At 45.2% G+C, this 20,085-nt stretch overlaps 1 pseudogene; it reads left to right on the top strand.

Annotated features, from left to right (window-relative positions):
- The first annotated feature begins 18,376 nt into the window (after positions 1–18,376).
- On the top strand, positions 18,377–18,910 carry LOC115074589 (annotated as a pseudogene).
- Positions 18,911–20,085: the final 1,175 nt, after the last annotated feature.

Raw genomic sequence — 20,085 nt, 5'->3', positions numbered from 1 at the left:
TGGTTCTTTCTAAGCAGCGCCTCCTGAAAGTAGGATTCCTTACTGTGCAACCCTCAAAGCAAATCTTCACTGAAATCGCCTCAGTCCCCTCTCCCCTCCCCAGCATGTGCGCCCTCCCTCCCCAGTCTACAGCGTTCTCACTCCCTCATCCCCCCCTCTCCCCTAGAGACAAAAGGCACATGGAACCCCTATGGCACTGGGCCCTGTTGTAGCAGGCAATGGGTGTAGGCTTGGCCCTCAGAAGGCCATGAATAAACAATTACAATATGGTAAACATTCGATATCAAAAACAGCACTAACTGCCAGCACTCAGACTGCAATCCTTCGTATGAAAAGGCAACATTGCAAGTGTTACATCAGGTCCTAGAACACCAATATATCTCCTGTTTAGAAACAGAACACGCCAGGCTGCCTAAAACACCTGTAAAATTTAAAAAAAACAACAAACAACAAACAAAAAAACAACAACATGTATCTAAAAATACTGTATAAAAGCTACATAAAACTTCATAAGTCCCATGTTCAGATGTCAGATCAGAAACATTCACTTCTAAAGATGGGTCCTATATTGTCTCAATATCTCACGTACAGTATTTTTGGATAATGCGTACATAGCCCCAATAAAAGCTATCCCAACCTGCCAAGAATTCAGTTTACCCCAAGTGATAAATATGCCATATCAAAACTCTCAGGACATAAACAACAACAACCTTACCCAAGAAAGAGCAGCACTGCAAATATTGCACCAGACCTTAGAAGACCAATATACCTCCTATCGAAAACAGAAAAAGACAGACTGCTATGGGCCCCTACACAGAAACTTTACACTAGCAGAATCCCTCATGTCGGTCACACATACAGGACAAAAGATAGAAGAAGAGACCAACAAAAAAAAAAAAAAGAAATATAAAACAATCATAATAGTAAATCCATATTAATAAAAAGAATATTACAAAACAGGCTCTCTCATCCACTCACCTAGGTATTCACACAAATTCAGGATCTCACCCCCCACACACACACGGCAGGCAGGCAGCCAGTCAGCCACACACACACAGACAGGAACTGGGCCTCATCTTCAGCTGCCAGTGAGGGGGCAGTGTGTGTGTGATATGATCAGGCAGGGGTTTGGCTTATCCCTGCCTGATCGATGTATAAAAAGGGGGGAGGGGTCTTGGCACCCCACAGCGATGCCTATGGGCTGGGGGATTCACTGAATCCCTTGAAGGCCCTGACCTCATGCCTCTCTCAGTACCTCTCTCAATCTCAGGATCCTTCTTGGACCCCCCCCCCCCCCCCCCCCAAGGAATCATTTATTTATTTATTTATTTTAACATTTTTATATACCGAAATTCATGTAGCAGTGTTACGTATCAATTCGGTTTACATTATAACATTAACATGCATGTAAGAATGTGGTTACATCGAACAGGGGGGTAAACTTGGAACAAGTAACATCTTCCTCCTGAATCATCTTCCTCCTTGAAGGCCTGAGGGCTCCAACATTGAGCCTCAGCCTTTTTTACCAGCATGAAAGCCTGCACAAAAGAGCATGAGCCAAGGTGGGGGTCATGAGTTTTATGACAGCAAACTCCCTGCAGGTACTTCCCACCAGGGATTGTCAAGAAACAGTACGACTCCTATTCTCTCTGACCTCATACATCCAGGAGCTTTGGAAACTCTGATGCACATAGTAAGGGACACCTTGACAACCTTACACAATGATGTCCAACAAAGACAGGAAAGAAGTATTAGGAATAGGGCAAACAGCAGTTGAAGTGACACTGGTAGTATAGACCTGGGAGGGTGGAGTGGAACAGAATAGTAGGTCCGGGGCTGAAAAAAAAGGTGAGAATTCCTGTAATATTTCCGGTATTAGAAAAAAATGATTTGCTTTCCCCCGCACTATTCCCGGGCGCGGCACACGATAGCCCGGTACGCCTACAGGAGAGCTCTCTGGGCACCCTGCAACACCAGACTATCATTTTCCCCCTTGCTTCTGTAATTACTTTCAGACTTAAGGCGCTAACTAAAACCTCTTCAAACCACAGCTATAAAATGCGCATAAAGTAATAAAAGTAATTACAGTGGCTCTGTGCTGTATCCACACATCATCTGTCTATGCTTCGTAGTAAAGTAATGCCACATAAAAAATTAAGTAAGAAAGAAGGTCTGCTTATTTACATTGTAATTATACACTACTGAGAGGCACTTCATGGAAAACGCTACATGGAAAGGTATAAATTACTGTCATAATACACTGCAAGCCATTTAGGGGTTTTTTATGGATAAAAGGTATGTTATTATTCCAGTTCTGGTATACTTTTTTTTTTTTAGTTTCTTCAATAGTAAACACTTCAGCAGACCTGCCTGTAGCACCATCCTTTCCCTTCCATTTTTTCAGAAAGACGAGCATTAAAATGGAAAGCTTTTCAAGGAAACAGGCTGCATTTTTTAGAGAGAGAGAGAGGTTTTGCTTAGGGCCGTGAGCTGGAGAATGTGCTCCCGGGCGAGGGTAGGGAAGCGCAGGGCATCAATGCATCCGGGAGCCCCGTCAAATCAACATCCCAGGCGGCGAGCTCCAACCCAGCTTACGCCTCACTCCTTCTCACCAGACATTGCTTGGCCCAGCCTTGCCCCGGCTTCTGTCGGCCTTTGCGTGAAATGCGTGAGAGGCCACGAGGGTTTCTTCCCGCGGGGCTCTGTGGCTATGCATTCGCTGAGGTGGTAGACGGCAGAAGAGGGTGGGGTGGGGGGCTTTCTCCCTCTGTACAGCAACCCCGGCGGTGCAAGTGACTCTCAGGCCAGCGCCCCTTGTATCGCCAACAACACCACAGCATCCAGGGATCCTTCAGACTCATTTCAGGTTTGCAGGGGGGTTGCCCGCCATTTGAACTCCTTATCACTTCGTTTGCTTTTAATTAATTTGTTTGTTTGTTTGGTTTTATATACCGACATTCGATATGGCATATCACATCAGTTTACAGAGTAACTCATGGAATAATACAACAACGGTTCTTGTTATTCTTTACATAGTAACAGAGTAACTTAATCAACACATTGGAAATCTAGTATGATATACACAAAGTAACAGATTAACTTAATAAACAGTTTGGAACTCTCGTTTGATAATCAGGGAACACATGAGATGGGGGTGTCTTATTTTTCTTTATAGGGCAGCTAGCAGACATTTGGCAGTTTAAACACTTGAATAAGGACTCAGAAGCTAAAGTTATGTAGAGGAACAGGGAATGGGGGGGTGGGGGGCAATTGTTTGGGGACTTGACTCGGAGGTGCTACAGGTGGGGGGTGAAGAGAGGATTATGTTAACCAAGGAAGAGAGGTGGAGAGGACTGAGTTCATAGTGATCGAGGGGTGTCATTAACTCGCCGGCTGGAAGGCCTGCTGGAATAGCCATGTTTTTAGGATCTTCTTGAAAGTCTGGGTTGAAGGTTCCATCTTGAGTTGTGTGGGCCTGCTATTGAGATGGCACGTTCTCTTATTGTGGTAAGATGAGCCTGTTTTGTAGAGGGAATCGTTAGCCGTCCGGTGTTCCTGGATCGGAGGTCCCTTTGCGAATCGTGTGGGTGGAGGGTGTCCTTTAGCCAGTCAAACTTCTCATTGTTGATTGTCTTATGCATGAGGGTTAGGGATTTTTTATTGTATTCTGTGGGTTGTGGGGAGCCAGTGGAGGTCTTTAAGAATGGGTGTGATGGGGGCAGAGCGTTTGCTGTTTGTGAGAGATCTGGCTGCTACATTTTGCAGTAGTTGTAGAGGTTTGAGGGGGGACGCTGGGAGCCCAAGGAGAAGGGAGTTGCAGTAGTCAAGCTTGGAGAATAAGAGGGCCTGGAGCACTGTCCGGTAGTCGTGATTGAAGAGGAGAGGTTTGAGTTTTTTGAGGACCTGTAGTTTGAAATAGCCCTCTTTTATTATTGCGTTGACGTTTTTTTTAGGTTTAGTTTGGAGTCTAATGTGACTCCGAGGTCTTTTACTGCAGATACGAATTGACTGTTTAGTTGAGTGATCAAGGGGTCATGATTGTTCTTTGTGGAGGATTTGTTTGCTATGTATAGAATTTCGGTTTTCTTGTGGTTGAGTGTGAGAGATATCTGAGTTAGGAGTTTTTGTATTTGAGATGAATAGGATTCGCATTGTAGTAGGGTGTTCTGTATGTTCTCTTTTATGGGGAGTAGGATTTGAACATCAACTGCATAGACCTAGAAGGAAAGGCTCAGGTCAGAGAGGAGTTTGCAGAGGGGGAGCATGTATATATTGAAGAGGGTGAAGGAGAGTGATGATCCTTGTGGGACGTTGTGTGAAAGGCGGAATTGCTTTGATTCACTGGTATTGAGTCTTACTTTGTATGTTCTATTTGATAGATAAGAGCCAAACCATTTTATGGTGGTGTCACCTAGGCCAATCTCCCTTAGCCTGGATAGGATAATTTCATGATTGATGGTGTCGAAGGCGGCAGATATATCCAGTAATATCAGAAGGTAGGAGTGACCAACGTCTAGTCCTCTGAGTGCTGTGTCTGCAAGGGTTAGAAGGAGTGTCTCAGTGCTGAGTGACTTCCTGAAGCCATGTTGTGTGGGGTATAGTATTTTATGGGTTTCTAGGTGTTCGGAGAGTTGGTGGTTTACAATTTTCTCCAGAATCTTCGATATGAATGGCAGATTGGATATGGGCCTAAAATTTGCTGGATTGGCAGCATCAAGTTGTGTTTTTTTGAGTTTGGGTTTAATATGACACACTTTAGGGCTTCAGGGAAAATACCTTGTTCGAGGGATGTATTAATTATGTCTGCTATTGGTCTGGTGATGATTTCGGGGATTAGTTAAAGGGTTTTAACTGGAATAGGGTCGAGGGGATGGGCGGCTGGGTTTATTCTTTGTATAATCTTTTTAACCTCAGTCGAGGCGGTGAGATCAAAGTTGGTCCATGTGAAGACTGTTATGTCCAGAGGGTTCAGCATTTCCTTGCTTTTCTGGGGGATTGATGTTATTAATTTTGCGATTTTTTTTTTTTTCAGTGAAGAACTGGGCAAGTTCTTCGCATGCCTTTGGGGGATTTTCTGTTATGGGAAAAAAAAAAAAAAAGAACAAATGGCATTGCATTCCTGGCATCTGTCAGGAGTCCAGTATGTGATGGGATTCCTCCCGGGGTTGGCTACTGTTTCTCTTAGATGGGTTGTTTTAGATGTTGTGAGCCATTCGGGGATTTTTGGAGGTCTTGCCGAAGATATAAAAGCTTTTTGAGGTTCAGTCAAATCTAAGATCTCTCTGTGGGATGGAAATTATTGCCCAGATTCAATGGGACCATTTACAGAGATTTCACTGGGGAGGGGGAGGGGAATTCTTCCAACGCCATGAAACTCAAAGTAGGCTGAAATTCATCTGCTTCAGTTTTCAGCACATTGCTACTTCTACCCTTCTGCCATACCCTCTGCACTCCTTTTTGCAGGAACTGTAATTACCAAAAGCCTGGGATGTGGGGCCTGCTAAAGTATATTTTGATGGTGATGGAGACAGAACATCTCCTGACACCGCAACTGCATCTCTTTGCCCCAAAGTAAGAAGATGGGCAGTTGGAGCCATCAGACACACATGCAGCTATGAGATGTGAGAGTCCTAGGAGGTGGCAACCACCTCCAAGTCACCATTGGCTCATGACCCTGTCCCACCTCTACCCTCCATCCATGATTCTGAGATGCATAAAGCTATCTCTTTCCAAGTCTCACCACCCGTCACCCTCTTCCACTCAATGATTCAGTAAAACCTAAAACTCTCACTCTCTCTCTATCTCTCCTCTCTCATCTCTTGACCTGGTATAAAACTGCTTCTCTATTTCCCTCCCCTGAGGATTCACTATAGTCTGAGCTCTCTCACCACCCAACCTCCTACCTACCGGGCCTCAACCTGGCCTGGACCTTGCCTCTCCTCGCCCACTAGCGACACATGGCAGCTCTTGCCTTCTCTGTTTTCATGCTCTCCCAGTGCCTTTCTCCATCACACCCTCCTCGCTTCCCGACCTTGGGTCACCCTCTCACCTTGTACAGTCATCCCATCCTTCCCTGCATCTCTTTCCCCCTCCTCCACTCAGCTCTTTCACATTCCTCCTGAAGCTGCAGTCACCAAAATTAAAAAGTAAATAAGATGCACTTTTGCAGCTTTGCCTTGCTAATGCCATACTTAATTGAACTCATCAGTGAAAATCATTGATGGAACTAAGAAAAAAAAAAAAAAACCCGCCCGTTGATCATATGCAAAAGACATGATGCCAACGTGAACATAATCCCTAGTCCCCGATTGGGCTATTTGAGCGTACAGGTTTCCTGCTGTGTCTCTGAAATGTGGTGATTTAATGAGGCGCCTCAGTCGACGGTGTTCGTTATTAAGGAATTCTGTCTATGGTAATTCTCATCTGCGTGATTACAGCCCTCGTGGAAGCTCCTGCAGCATGTTATTAAAGATTTAGGGTCTCTTCTCTCTTCTCTCTTCGCCATCTCCATCTCAAAAAGTTCCATTTGAAATTCTTCCAGAAATCAAATATGTGCCTGAGCTGACGGGGAGCGTTAAGCGCAGATGCTGAAAGAGATTCAGGGGAAATTAAAAAGGCATTTGTGTTAACAGATGTTTCCTGCTCTCTCTTTCTTGAAGCTGCAATGATGGGGGGGTGTTGACGAGAACAGGACTTTGCAGGCTCTTGCTACAGTAGCTGGGCCAGAGGAGCTGGCGGAGGCTGCAGGTGCTGCACGGAAGCCTCCACTGCAGGTAGCTGTCGCTCTATTTCCAAAGGGAAGCAACACAGATTCCTGTTTACCTTCCGTCAGGTGTGCAGTGCGTTACTGGTGTTAGTGCACGTTTCGAGTTTGGTCACCGCAAAACCTAAGATCCTGCACGTCTGAAGTGACAGTGCTGCCTGGCCAAGTGCTCAGGCATTGGTCTCCTGAATAGATGATCTGCTTGATGAGGCTTAAGGGTCTGTACTGCAGGCAGCACCATACCCCAGCCAGGGTGCTGTTGGACACAGCTGATCAGGTTCATCTGGAAATCAGATGTCCATGGTTCTCTAAGACAATTAAGTGCCAGTTGTGAAGTCTTCCTAGGTGGAAGATCAACGATATGGCCAGCAGAGTGAATCCCTACTGGGGCTTAAGCTGAATGGAAACTGTTTTCTGCTGAGAGAGAGAAGCATGTAGTTATACTGCCTGTGCTGTCTCTGTTCTGTGTTGGGGCACTATGTGTGTTTGAGGAGGGTGCGGTCCATGCTGCACCTCTTCAGTAGGAGCAGGCCAGGCACTGCCAGGGGCCTATTGGCCTATCAAGGGATCGGACATCCCCTGGTGGGCCGGTTGCACTAGTCACGTGGGCTTCATCTCAGCTCCTGCTGAGAGAGGTTGCCATGGTACAAGGTGGGAGCCGTGAGAGAACCCAATCCATCGCGGCCCGAGGGAGATCTTGGCAGGGCCGCAACAGAATCAAGCTTGTCACGGCCCGAGGGAGGTCTCAGCGGGGCTGCAACGGAGCCCAATCTGCGGCGACCAGAAGAAAGGCCTACGGCCCAGGGTCGGCAGAAGGACACATCTGGCAGTAGCAGAGCCACCTCCTGTCCGGCACTAAATAAGGAGCATCATGGGTGTGGCCAAGGCCCAGAAGAAAGGGCGCCTAAGAGGGGGTTGGGTGTGTGATGGTTTGTCTAACAGAGAGAGCACCTGCATGTGTATATGAGAGAGAGCGCCTGCATGTGTGCATAAGAGAAAGAGAGTCTGCATGTGTGTATGAAAGAGAGAGAGCCTGCATATGTGCATGAGAGTGCCTGCGTGTGTATGAGAGCTGCGTGCGGATGAGAAAGAGAGAATGTGCCTGAATGTGTGTGTGAGAGCCTGCTTGTGTATGAGAGAGAGAGTGCCTATGTGTCTGAAGGAGAGAGAGAGAGAGGATAAAGATTTTGTGGCCCCTTTCACTCAAATCCACACCAATCTCTGGGAAATCAAAAGATGCCAGCTATTTATTTAACAGTGTGGAGAGCTGGAGATTTTTACATTATTAAATTATTTATTACTTTTTTTTATTATGGGGTGTTATTTCATGTGACTGCCTTTTTAAAATATTGTATTGGTGTTTGGGAAACATTAGAACATATTTATGTGACTTTTTAAATCATTAGTAGCCCACTATTGAAAGATGGCCGTTTAAGTAACTTGGCCAAATATAACTTATCTGGCTAAATTACACAGTACATTCAGCTGCACAGCTGTGTCACTGAATGTACGTGTATATATATTTGTACTTAGCCCTATAAGTTATAACCATCTAACATGGCCAGTTAACTTATGCGGCCAAGATCGAATATTGCTCCTTAGCTGTATAAGTTATGTGGCTAAGTCTCTCCACCCACAACTTATGCAGCTAATGTAAGCGCAAATTCAGCGGCTGCTACTTAACCAAAAAAGTCATGCTTATCCGGCTAAGTAGCGCTGAATGTGCTTCGAATATCAGGCCCCCTATGTTTGTTGCTATTTTGACATATTTATTCTTTTCATGGTTTTAATATTATGAATGATCTCTTATATCTCTTGATTTTATTGTGTGATGTTTTGTGAGTTGTGATTATGTTTCTGTTTTTCCATTGTTGCACTGCATAATACAGTCGGGCTTGTTGTGGTTACCAGAGCATGTTTGTGAGCAAGAGAGAAGAAGTGAGCCAATGAGTATATGTGTGAACAAACGCGTCAGTGTGGGACACAGTGAGCATGTCTCTGAGAGAGAGCATGTGAGCCAGTGAGCATGTACGAGAGAGAGAGAGCGTGTGATCTAGTGAGCATGTGTGTGAGTGAGAATATAAGGGAGTTTGTATGAGAATGAACATGTGTGTTAGACAGAAAAGAAAGTTTGTGTATATCTCCCACCCCTGACTAATCCATGACAATCTCAGGGTGATTGGAATCCAATGTTCCCAGATATGGAGAGTAGGGAATTTATTTTAGAATTTTAACTATTGGATGTTTGCTGTGTCTGCTAGTTTGAAATAATTTATTGATGTTTGGGAAATTAAAAAAAAATGTTATATTCATAATCATTGGATGTTCTTTTCATCAGCTGTTTTGAAATATTTATTCTTTTAATGAGTTTGGTTTTACTGTTAGGATTGATGCTTTACATTTCTTGATGTTATTGTTTGATGTTTAGTGAGCATAAGAGTCTGGCTTGTTGCGGTTTCAAGTTCAGGTTTTGTCTGCATATTTCTATTTATACTTTATCATCTCTTCATTTTGTATTTGATGAGGGTCTGTCTGTGTTCTACATGTGTATCTGAGGTGAGATTTTCTGCTAGTATGTAGCAATGCTTCCTTCAAGGAGTGACTAGATGTATACAAATTTTTTTTCATGTGAACAACAATTTTTTAAACCAACAATTTTTGAACACCAGCATTAGTGTTCCATTTCTGTCTATAGCACAAAGAAAAATTTATGTGAGCGATCATGTAAAACCTGTGAACAATGTTCTAAAATGTATGAGCAATCACTCACGCACTCAGCTTAGAGGGAACTATGGCGTATATTTTCTGTGCAGGGATCTATAACAGCTTGGCTTGTTCTGTTTTCCTAATAGCAGGTATATTAGTATTTTAGGGCCTGATGTAATATTTGCAGTGTTGCCTTTTCATAGGTAGGGTTATTAGTGTTTGAGTGCTGGCAGTTAGTGCTGTTTTCAGCACTAACTGCCTACTACATTGCAATTCAGTTTACTCAAAGCTTTCTGAACCCTTTACAGTAAGCTGTAATTCCATAAAGGTGCAAGTGGCTTTTTTGCTGAGTTTTCTGGCTGGTGCCATAGCAGTGCATGTAAATAATATACATGTTGTATGTGATATTTTTACCTTAGAAGACCATACTTTGAATGTTCTTTTTCATGTAAAAATCTGTTGTTATAAATTTCCCTTGCACCAGTCCTGGCTGCACTGGCCCCCTCAAAGGAAAGCAGGGTTCCCATCTGGAGCTGGGTTAATAATTTTATTTATTTATTTGTGATTTTTTTATATACCGACGTTCAATAAGAGATATCACATCGGTTTACAATAAGGTACAGAAAGTATTTCCCTATCCCCTAAAAGGGCTTACAATCTAAAATTATTGTGCCTGAGGCTAAGTGAATACAAAAATACAAAACAATCATAATAAAAAATTGTTAACAATTGAGAAAAAGGTATAACAAGGAACATATTAAACAAAAAGAGACAACCAATTACAAAGATGTAAAAAGAACATGTACTACGGATTGTATGAAGGGGTGTACAAATAATGGCTCTCCCTCGTTTCGGCCAGGTCTTAAAGTTGTTCTTTTTATAAGCCCAGGGAAAAGTATGGATCCCTTCTGGTCCCCTGTCCCCTGGAGTAGGTAAGGCACAATCAAGCCTGGGGAACCACAAAAGCAGCAGACTCTGTAGCCTGCGGTCAGGGCGGAAGGCACTGGAGAGTTGGCAGGGGTGGTGGAGAAGTGGAGGCACAAGAAGGGAGAGAGAGTGAGCCAGGAGGAAGGCCCCGTGCAGGATTGGGGAGGCTTCTGTCTGAGATGACTGGACCGAACTGTGAGCGGAGCAGCTGTGGAACCAGCAAGTCTCAGACTGGGACTGGAAAAGGAGGAGGCTGGCTGCAGAATGAGGAAAGGCTGGCAGCAAGCAAGAACTTTAAACTATGATGCAGGAGTGCTGGGGTAGGGGCGCGCACGATATGAGCACATAAGCAGCAGCAGCACAACAGTAGTGTGTTAGAGAGTGTTATCTGTGTCACACAGAGAGCAACATATATCTATACATGTCTGTGTCAGAGGGAGGGTGCATGAGTGGGTGTCTCTCTCTGACACACACACACTGTGTGTGGGTTTATCGGTGTGTCTGTGAGAAAATGTGTCGGTGTATATAAAGTTTCTGCAGTTTATAAATCTGTTTGCGTGACCCAGCATGTGTGTGTGTCTGACACTGGCTGGCAGTGCAGTTGTCTCGTTACTTTCACTAGTTTAAGAGCTCATTGGTTGTCCAGACCAGGATAGATATGCCTGTGCGTACGTTAACCGATTTGAATGGAGAGAACGGGATCTACAGCTTTGTTTACTCACTGCAGGTCTAGAGTAAGCTCTAATTCTATCTATTATTTAGGAAAAATGTGAAATTTATTTTGGAGCTATTTAGGCTTAATCCTGCCAGGTTCTAGAGTCGACTTGGCCTGCTTTCGGGAGCTGCTGACACACGTGCAGCAGAGAGAGTGCATGGAGGGAGTTGGTACCCAGTGGGCAGGTTTAAAAAAAAAAAAAAAAAATTCCCCGGGGCTGATACTTTCCTGCAACCTGCCCCTGGGCGCTGCCCTTGCTCTTTTGTACCTGCTCTGGTGCATGAGAGTACAGCAGGTTGCAGAGCTGCCTGCCAGTCTGGCTCCTTAGCCCAACAAGTCGCGTGTGAGCTCAAAAGCTGGCGCTGAGCATCACCTTGAGATCAATTTTATATCGGCCCAATAAAAAGGTAGAGTAAGCCGCAAGGTATCTTGTTCACCCACCAGCAGGCATTAGTAAATAAATAAGGCTGAAAGAAACGGTGACTAGATAATGCTGGGTTCTCTCTTTTAAGGTTGGCTAATTGAGTGTAATCACTGCTTCTGTGCATTCACTGCCTTGCTGTGATTGAACGTTGTTGTAACTAGGAATGTGATTAGGCTGCTCTGCTATCTCCCGCGATGCATCTGGAAAGCAGCTCTTGCACCTACACAGCTTTGTCAGCCTGCCGGAGAACATTAGAAGGACGTAAATCCCTATCCAGCAGGGGGGGGGGGGGGCTGCTGCCAGGCGTTCACAGGGATAACATTATAGGTTATGCAACCTTCCGAGGAGAAGATCTCCTCCAAGAGTCTCTGGAGCTCGGCTGAATGAGCTTTAAGGCCCCGACGCAGGCTCCATCCCTGGAGGTGCAGGGCCTCTTGTCTTCGGGAGATGCTCTGCAACGTGAGGCTGGGGAAGGGCACAAAGAGCCTACGTTTTGAGGAGTTTTCGTTTTGTTTTGTTTTTTTTACTAAAAAGGCAGGACAGAGTTTCACTTTGCTCCATGCATGAGTCCCCTCTATACAAAGCAAGAAGTTTGTATGTGAAAAAGTTGGAATGTTTTATTTTAGAGTCCTTCAGGGTGAGACTTTGGCAGCCGGAGAAAGGCGGGGACTGGACATGCACACAGCGACTGGGAATAAACTGCCTGGGACACACAACACCCTGACCCGGAGCAGAAACTCCCCCAGCACTGCCCCTCATGGCCAATTTAATGGCTGGCGACCGTCTTATTTTTTTAATTTGCAAAATATTAGGAGGGGTTAGAGCAGATTTCGATGTGACAGACTGAACTAAAGCCTTAGAGGATGCCATGGCTAAAGAATGTGGCCAGGAAACTGGCACAGAGTTTCTCTGCCTCTTCCTTAGTCTCCTGACTTGGCCGGCACTGAGCGTAGCACACCCATACAATCAAGCATAAATCATTCTTCTGTCCAGGAGCAGAACCAGTGGCACTATGAAAACACCGGGTGTATGTCTGAAATATAGAATTACCTAGGACTCCTATATATATATATATATATATATATATATATATATATATATATATATGGGCGTGCTGTGCTCAGTGCTCAGTCGCTGTGCATGTCCAGTCCCCGCCTTTCTCCGTCTGGCAAAGCCTCACAGGTCACCCAAATTACTTAGTTCACAACACCATGGAAGAAGTGGTCTCTACAGGCTCTCATTCACCGTTTCTATTAGCGCCCCTAAAGCTCTGGCTGAAGATGTGCTGCTTAATCCAGATAACGTAGCCCTGGTCTCCCGCTCCGGCCTTTTCGCAGCAGGGTGATCAATGCTATAATCCCCTATTATTTGAAATGTTAAAACCCTACAGTTGAACAAACCTTTACAGCCGAGGAGGAGAACTGGATTTTGAAATGCCACTAATGGTTCTTTCCCCCACCCCTCACCAGGTGCTGGTTCTGCAATGCTCCACCAACCCTTTTATAACAATACTGATCAGTATAGAAGGGTGCAGAGCATGTGTCCTGACCTGGACATGCCTGTCAATGGAGTTGTTAAGGGCAGGACCAGACCTAGTGGTGGATGACCAGGACCCCCCCCCCCCCCCAAGGGATGCCGCCATGCTCCAGAGGTGTCAGCTCTGTTCGGGCAATCCTCTGACAAAACGTTGCCGCCTGGCAGAGCACTACGTCAGAGAGGGGTGCCCAGGTGCCCTTTTGATTGTGGCGGGAAGAGAGCGCGAGCCCAGAGAAGCCCGCGTCTTCGGCAAGGACGCCCGCCACCACACAGGGCACCACTCGGCCTAGGGCCAGCCCCGTCCGTAGGTTCTGAGGCGCTGCTGACCTTCCACATGTGTGGAGGCTGCGAGTGACCAGCTCTCATCCAGAGGCTTGGGGTAATTGCTTTCTTCAGGAACGGAAAGGAATTTTTTTTGGTTGTTGTTGTTGTTGTTTGTCATCTGGGAAATGAAATTCACTGCTGCTTATTTTAGGGAGCTTTTTTTCCACCCCTACTTTCTATTGAATTGCCATAAGAAAAAAGCAGAAGCAGCAACACTAAAAAGGGAAATCTGAAGGTTTATCTCAGCGAGTTGATGGTCTTCTCTCAGCTCAAGTCCCTCTTAATAACCACCTGGTAGGGAGCTTACCAAGTATGTTTACCCTAAGGACAGATGTGTGAGGATTGTGAGGGATTTTGAGGAGGTTCAGCTAAAGAGGCATCGCTCTCTACAGCTGTGTAATGCTAAATGGAAAACTACTCCCGCCATACAGACTGAATTTCCAGAAACTACAAACAAGCACAGACACAAACACACAACTGGATTGAAAATGAAACCTGGAAGCTGCCTTCTGATGCTGAAGACCCAGAGGGCAATTTTCAAAGGCAATTACCTGGTTAAAAATGGCCTGACTGAAAATGGCGCTCCTCAAGCTCAACTGGTTCCATAATGCACACAACGTTTAGCCACAGGAAGTGGGAATGACATGGAAGGTATCCCCTTTGAAAATCTGCAAAATTGCAAAGCTTCCTCCCCCTCCCCCAGCCCCAGTAGTGTGCAATAACGAGGAATATTTGAAAACTTGTCCCTTCCTAATTTATAGTGCTATGTAGAGGCACTATGCATCCAACGGGAGGCAGTTTTAACAATTTAAAAAAAAAAGGGTTTTCTTCACTGTGCAGGAATTTTTGCTTTGAAAAGGGTGATTTATTTACACTTCTATAGCACCCTGCAAACAGGACCCTCTCTTTGCAGGAGCCTGCGTTACTGCACCAAAAATGGCTCCTCTGTGCCTGTAAGAATTAATTATCCAAGAGCCCTTTAGTCTTATTATACAGTAACAATATTTGAAAGCTGGGTTATGCAGCAGAATTAAATTTCTTCACGCAGGACTAGGTAATTAATTTACTCTCCTACTAGGTGAGCTAAAAATCTATCAAGGATCCGAGTACAATGCAAAGCCTGGTAACTCATAGCTGGTATTTATACAGCCATGCCAATCTATCAGCAGTGCACTTCTGCTGACAAATGGCCTCCAAGCTGCTAACACCTCCCTCCGACTCTGTACAGCATTTTCTTTTGCAGGAAGTGCGCTGCTGTTTTGAAATTGTGATAGATTTCTCCTCTGCAGAGTGGAGAGTGCCGGCACCGTGCTGCAGCTGCGTTAAGGGGTTGTCTGACATTCTCGAGGGAGGGCAGCTCCAGTGCAGTCCCCTGCCTTTCCTAGGCAGACCCCCCCCCCCCCCCCCTTGTAGCTGCAGGTTCCCAGGTGACGTGGGCTGGGAACCTGCAGCTGTATCTGCTGTGACGTCAAGAAATGTATCTGGGTTCCACTGCATGCCAGCATGCACGGCAGCATTTATCCCCCATGGCCTTGGCCTCTCTTAGGTGTTGGATGAATCGGGACGGCTGCCGTAGGCTCTTCGCTTTGGTGGGGAGGAGGGAGGTAGGGAAGACATCTTCTGCTCTTCGGCATGGCCTTGGCGAGCAACGCTCCCTGGTGGTGCTCAGCTGGCATGCCGCCTGCAGCACAGTCTTTGCTGTGCCGCAGAAGCGGCACCCTTGGCTCGATGCCGCCCCCTTTCCCCTTCACCCCTCGCCAGCAGGAGGAGAGCAGCACTTCTTACCTACATCTGCCTTCTCCCCCTGCTGGCTTCAATTTGCAGTGTGAATGAGCAGGCGCCCTGATTTGCCCTATCTCCTACATATACACCCCCCCCCCCCCCTATGATTCACTCCTATCCATGGCTGCTTGCAACTCCAAAATCTCCAGGCTGTGTTCATATTGCCAAATGCCCTAACCTTGCAGAGATAAACCTCTTTCCCTATCCCACCTTCCTCAGTTTACCTCAGTCTGCTTCCTTCCAAAGTCTGCTCAGACAGAGCAGCAAGCAACAGACTCATTAAGGTACCCATGAGCTAGCATTTTAAATTTGCAATACCATTTGGATGGTGTGCTAGAAACATTTTGAGTATTTTACCATCCTGTGGGGGAAGAGAGCCCATCATGTTGGCAGCAGTCATGGTACCATCTGTCAGCCATGGTGCATAGAAGCAAGGCTTGCACAGCGGGTGTCTTCTCTGCCTTCCTTGATCTCAGTTCAAAGAGATCTCCTGGAAGCGTCTGGGCACGCCAAGGGTGATCTTCATTACTGCCATGGAAGGCAAGCGACCTCTGCACGTTGCGGGTGGAAAGTCTCTTTCAATATTCTAATGCAAGGATTAATTGACTTTGCATGGTACGGTTCACACGTGGCATCCAGGGATAGGCCAAATATTCAAATAAATGTAGGCAGTAGCCTGTCTCACTTTGTTTGGCTTCTCATCTGGAAGATCCATGCCTGCTGCCAGTAACAGGCTGTGGGGAGAATGAACTGAGAGATAAATACCACGTGAAGTGAGGATGGGGAAGTAGGCCACAATTTATTCCAATTTCTATAGCACTTATGATGTTATCTTTCTGCCAGAGCTGTTCTTACTACAGACCAGAGTCACTGTGTAAATAATAATGTTAATCCAATCCAAGTTGGTTTTTTGCTCTGGCTTCACGTGGGCTCTGTGTTATTATCCTGCCCAGTAAGGTACATTTTTCAAATCCTCCCAGCGCCCTCCCAGTGATCCTTTCTGTTTGTACAAGGATGGGGCCATAGGCAGAGGGGGATATTTTGTAGCTGTGGAATGCATTTTGAGAAGATCGTTTTCTACAGGAGAGTAAGATTAATGTTGTGAAACCTCAGCCTGGTGAAGCACCAGTTTCCAACAGAGCGAATGCGGTGGTATGTTCTTTTAGTGCTCCTGTAGTGGTAGAAATGAGGCCTGTGATTGCCTCTATTTGTCTGCTCACTGACTTCTGACTCCCGTCCATTCTACTTACTGGTTGAAATCATGCTGTCACACATTCAGCTCCTGCACAGAGACAACAGCAGACAAAGCCCAGGATGTGTTCTTCCTCTAAGTGATATCACCAGATGGCTAGCTGCCACATTGGATTAGAAATGTATTTATTAAAAAATAAAAGCTTATATTATGCTACCTCTGATATTTGTCCAGAGCAGGTTTCAACATAAAACACTCATAATCAATTCATATAAAACCACAATTAACAGAATAAAATAACAATGAGCTTAAAAGAAATTACTTATATTTATTTTATTGGCTGAAGACACCAGCTCAGAAAAGAACACATCCTGCACTTCACACTCCATTTGCTTTGTGCAGGAACTGATAATGCCAAAAAGGATTTTAACCAGTGAACCATAGTCATAAGCTGATAGTCGGAGCCAGCCACACAGGGCAGACCTGATTGTCTCATTTTTACCCATTCTGTGCCAGAAGTTGGTCATCCAGTGGAGGATCCAACTAAATGGACCATGTTTAGTTAGATTTCTCTGTACTGCCTTGTAAAGCAATGTGCAATTGTAGATTATCTCATACAATGTTGAAATGCAGGACAGAATAAACAAGCAGCATGTTTTGGCGCAGTAGGATCGTGAGTAAAGGGATGATTTTCAGCAGTAGCCTGTATCGAGCCGTGGTACGACCACTTCTTGGGTTAATGTGTGCAGTTCTGGTTTTCCCATCTCGAGAGAGACTGAATGGAATCAGAAAAGGTAGGGAGGAGGGTGACAAAAATAATAAAGTGGATGGAGCAACTTTCTTATGATGAGAGGTTACACAGGCTAGGGCTCTTCAGCTTGGAAAAGACACGGCTGAGAGGGGTCATAAGTTTATAAAAATCATGAGTGGGGTGGAGCGGGTAAATAAAGGATACTTATTTACGCTTTCAAATAAGGGGACTTTCCATGAAACTAACAGCCAGCTGATTAAAAAAAGATTGTAGAAACTAGTGCTTTTTCCCTTGGCGAAAATCTGAAACTGTGGAATCTGTTGCCAGAGGACGTGATCAAGGTGACGAGCATAGCGGGGTTTAAAAGAGGTTTGGATGCGTTCCTGGAGGAAAAGTCCATAACAGATTATTAGCCAGGAAGACTAAAGAAAGCCATTGCTATCCCTGGGAGCGAGTAACAGGCATTAGATCTACTCCATGCCAGGTACTTGCGACCTGGACTGGCCAGTGGCCACCGACAGAGACAGGATGCTGGGCTCAGTGGACCTTGGTCTGACCCAGCGTGGCATGTTCTTATGTTTTTATAAGCTTGCACTGACTGTACATGGCAGACTCCCCCCAAAAAATACTGGTTTAGTCTTTGAGATCAATAGTTAGCTGTCACCATGGCAGAGCAGAAAACCTTCTCAAAGTTAAAATGTGCATGTTTTGAGGAATAATTTTAGGGTTAGCATAATGTGGGCATTAGCTTAGCCTAGTTCGGCGAGGCTTAGTCAGGTTAAGGATGATCATTATTCTGTTCCCCTGCTTTGTGCCAGTGTGTGCTGAAAAGACTTCTGGATGAGCACACGAACTCGGTTTTATTTTCCCACAGAAAAGGAGAAATTGTGCCCAGCAGCCTCGGGGTCATTTGGAATGGAACTTTGGGGGGGGGAGGTCAAGGATAGTGTATTATCTCAAGCAAGAGAGATGGTCTCCCACATATGCCTGCAAAAGACATCTCTCCCTGTTTCCTGAAAGAGAGAACCAGCTACTGCAACAGCTCAGCCAAGCATGGATCAAAGAATCTCTATGGTTAATTGGAAAAGGTCTGGCCTGGGACACAGCTTAGCTTGTGAAACAAAGGGTGCGGACGATGGTGAGCTGGACCCGGTGGGGGGGGGGGGGGATGGTGGTAAGGGAGCGAGGGGAGGCTCTGCTCCCGGACAGCGATGGAGAAAACGCCCGGGTCCACCTTCCCCTGCTGCTGGAGTGAAATGTTCAAAGCAAAAGTGCTGCTGGTGAACCCCAGTGAGCGTGGGGGGAAAAAAGGTTTTTGGCTAACTTTCTCTCAGATGCGTGAGAGAAACTGTGGGTGTTGGAACTCAGCCCAACTCAAGGGGTAAGGATCCTAGAATTTGAAAGTTCAAATGTAAATGGTAGCAACAAACGTTCAGGGTGTGAAGTTGAATTGTGGGACTGTGGAGGGAGATCCAAGGTTTGAAACTTGCTGGCCAGCTATGATGAAGGACTCTCGTGGGTTTTATAATAGTTTTCAACCCAGACCTGCCCAGTCACCTGAAGGAAACGGAGATGTGGAATTCCTCCTTTGCACAGCAGCAGCTCTTCTCATTGCTCACCACAAACCAGGATGGGGAGGCAGACAAAGGGCGGCCCCTTTTAGCGATATCAATGACCAAACTGTAGCTCTTGCACTCCAGCCTGGAGGAAGATCCTGAGGATGTCAGGACAGAGTGATCACCTTGCTGTCGGAGAGCAGAGAAAGCAAAGAGATATCTATTATCACCTGAGACCAAGAGCAAGACAAGCAAAGGCTTCCAGAAACCATTGCTCTCTGACCTACAGTTTAATTTTAAAATATTTCCACCATAATAAAAATTAGTCTATAAATAAAATTATCCTGTATTTTGCATACTAAAGCTGTGTTGGTCTGTGACTTTCAGACTTTTATCTGCTTGGATTATTTGTTTAAAGTTCTGTTCTGAAAAGAGTTACAGCAGAGCTCAGATTGCCTCTAATTTTGGGACCAAAATATGAAAGAACATTAACAGTAGTGCAGGCCTTAATGTGCATTGAATGCCTGCATCATCTATTGCAAGAGGTTAATGCACGTTAGCAAGCTTGCATTAGTTTTAACACAAAATCTTTACTAATAAGCAAAAGTATGCAAAATCGCTTGTTACCTATTAGTGCTAAAAACCACACAAAATATAACAGATATATTATGGTTGTATTATCGTATTTGGTTTTTTTGTTAACCGCTTTGGTGTTTTGATGGAATTTGCAGTCAATCAAGTCAATAAACTAAAGGGCACAGCAGCAGTAGCAGCAAGCAAGTACTGACCCAACATCGGTATTCCTGTTTCCTTCACTTCTGACCAAAGTGGAGAACAGACTGGCCTGGGTGAGAACTGTTTATTTTGGTAGCTCGGCACTGAAAGACATTTCTGTATGGAGCTGGCTTACCACAGATTCTAATTTTGCTCTTCGTTCTATACCAGGGTTATATAGCATATTATAGTCTCTCCTGCGTCCATGTCCCATACAAAATCACAGCCTGTGGCTCTGACTGCCCACTTTCCAACATCCTAGATATTGACAGAGTGCAGTGGCTGAGAGTTGAAGTGCAGCTAGCTGAGGACCGTTCAGGCAATTGGCAGGCTCCTGCGTCTGCTTTGCTCATCCCTATGTCCATTCTATAAAACTAGAGTAGCTCAGTATGCTGCTTTTAAAGAAATGTTCCTACATCCTGCTTATGCAAGAACAAGACACGCAATTGTCCTGATTTGCAACCTGGTCATGTACAGAAAATTACATTTGACTGAATTTCATGATTGACACCCATGAGTAGATTTAGAAGTCCATATTGAGCAACTGGCCAGCTAGCAAAGTTAGCTGGATAAACTTGGCTAGAATAGTCAGCAGTAGAGGCGCACTGTTGAATATCCCCAACTATCTTAAAGAT

The sequence above is a fragment of the Rhinatrema bivittatum genome, chromosome 12 (assembly GCF_901001135.1).
Source record: "Rhinatrema bivittatum chromosome 12, aRhiBiv1.1, whole genome shotgun sequence".
NCBI classification, from domain to species: Eukaryota; Metazoa; Chordata; class Amphibia; order Gymnophiona; family Rhinatrematidae; genus Rhinatrema; species Rhinatrema bivittatum.
The sequence above is the reverse complement of the archived record's forward strand: the minus strand, read 5'-3'. Positions and strand labels throughout refer to the sequence as shown.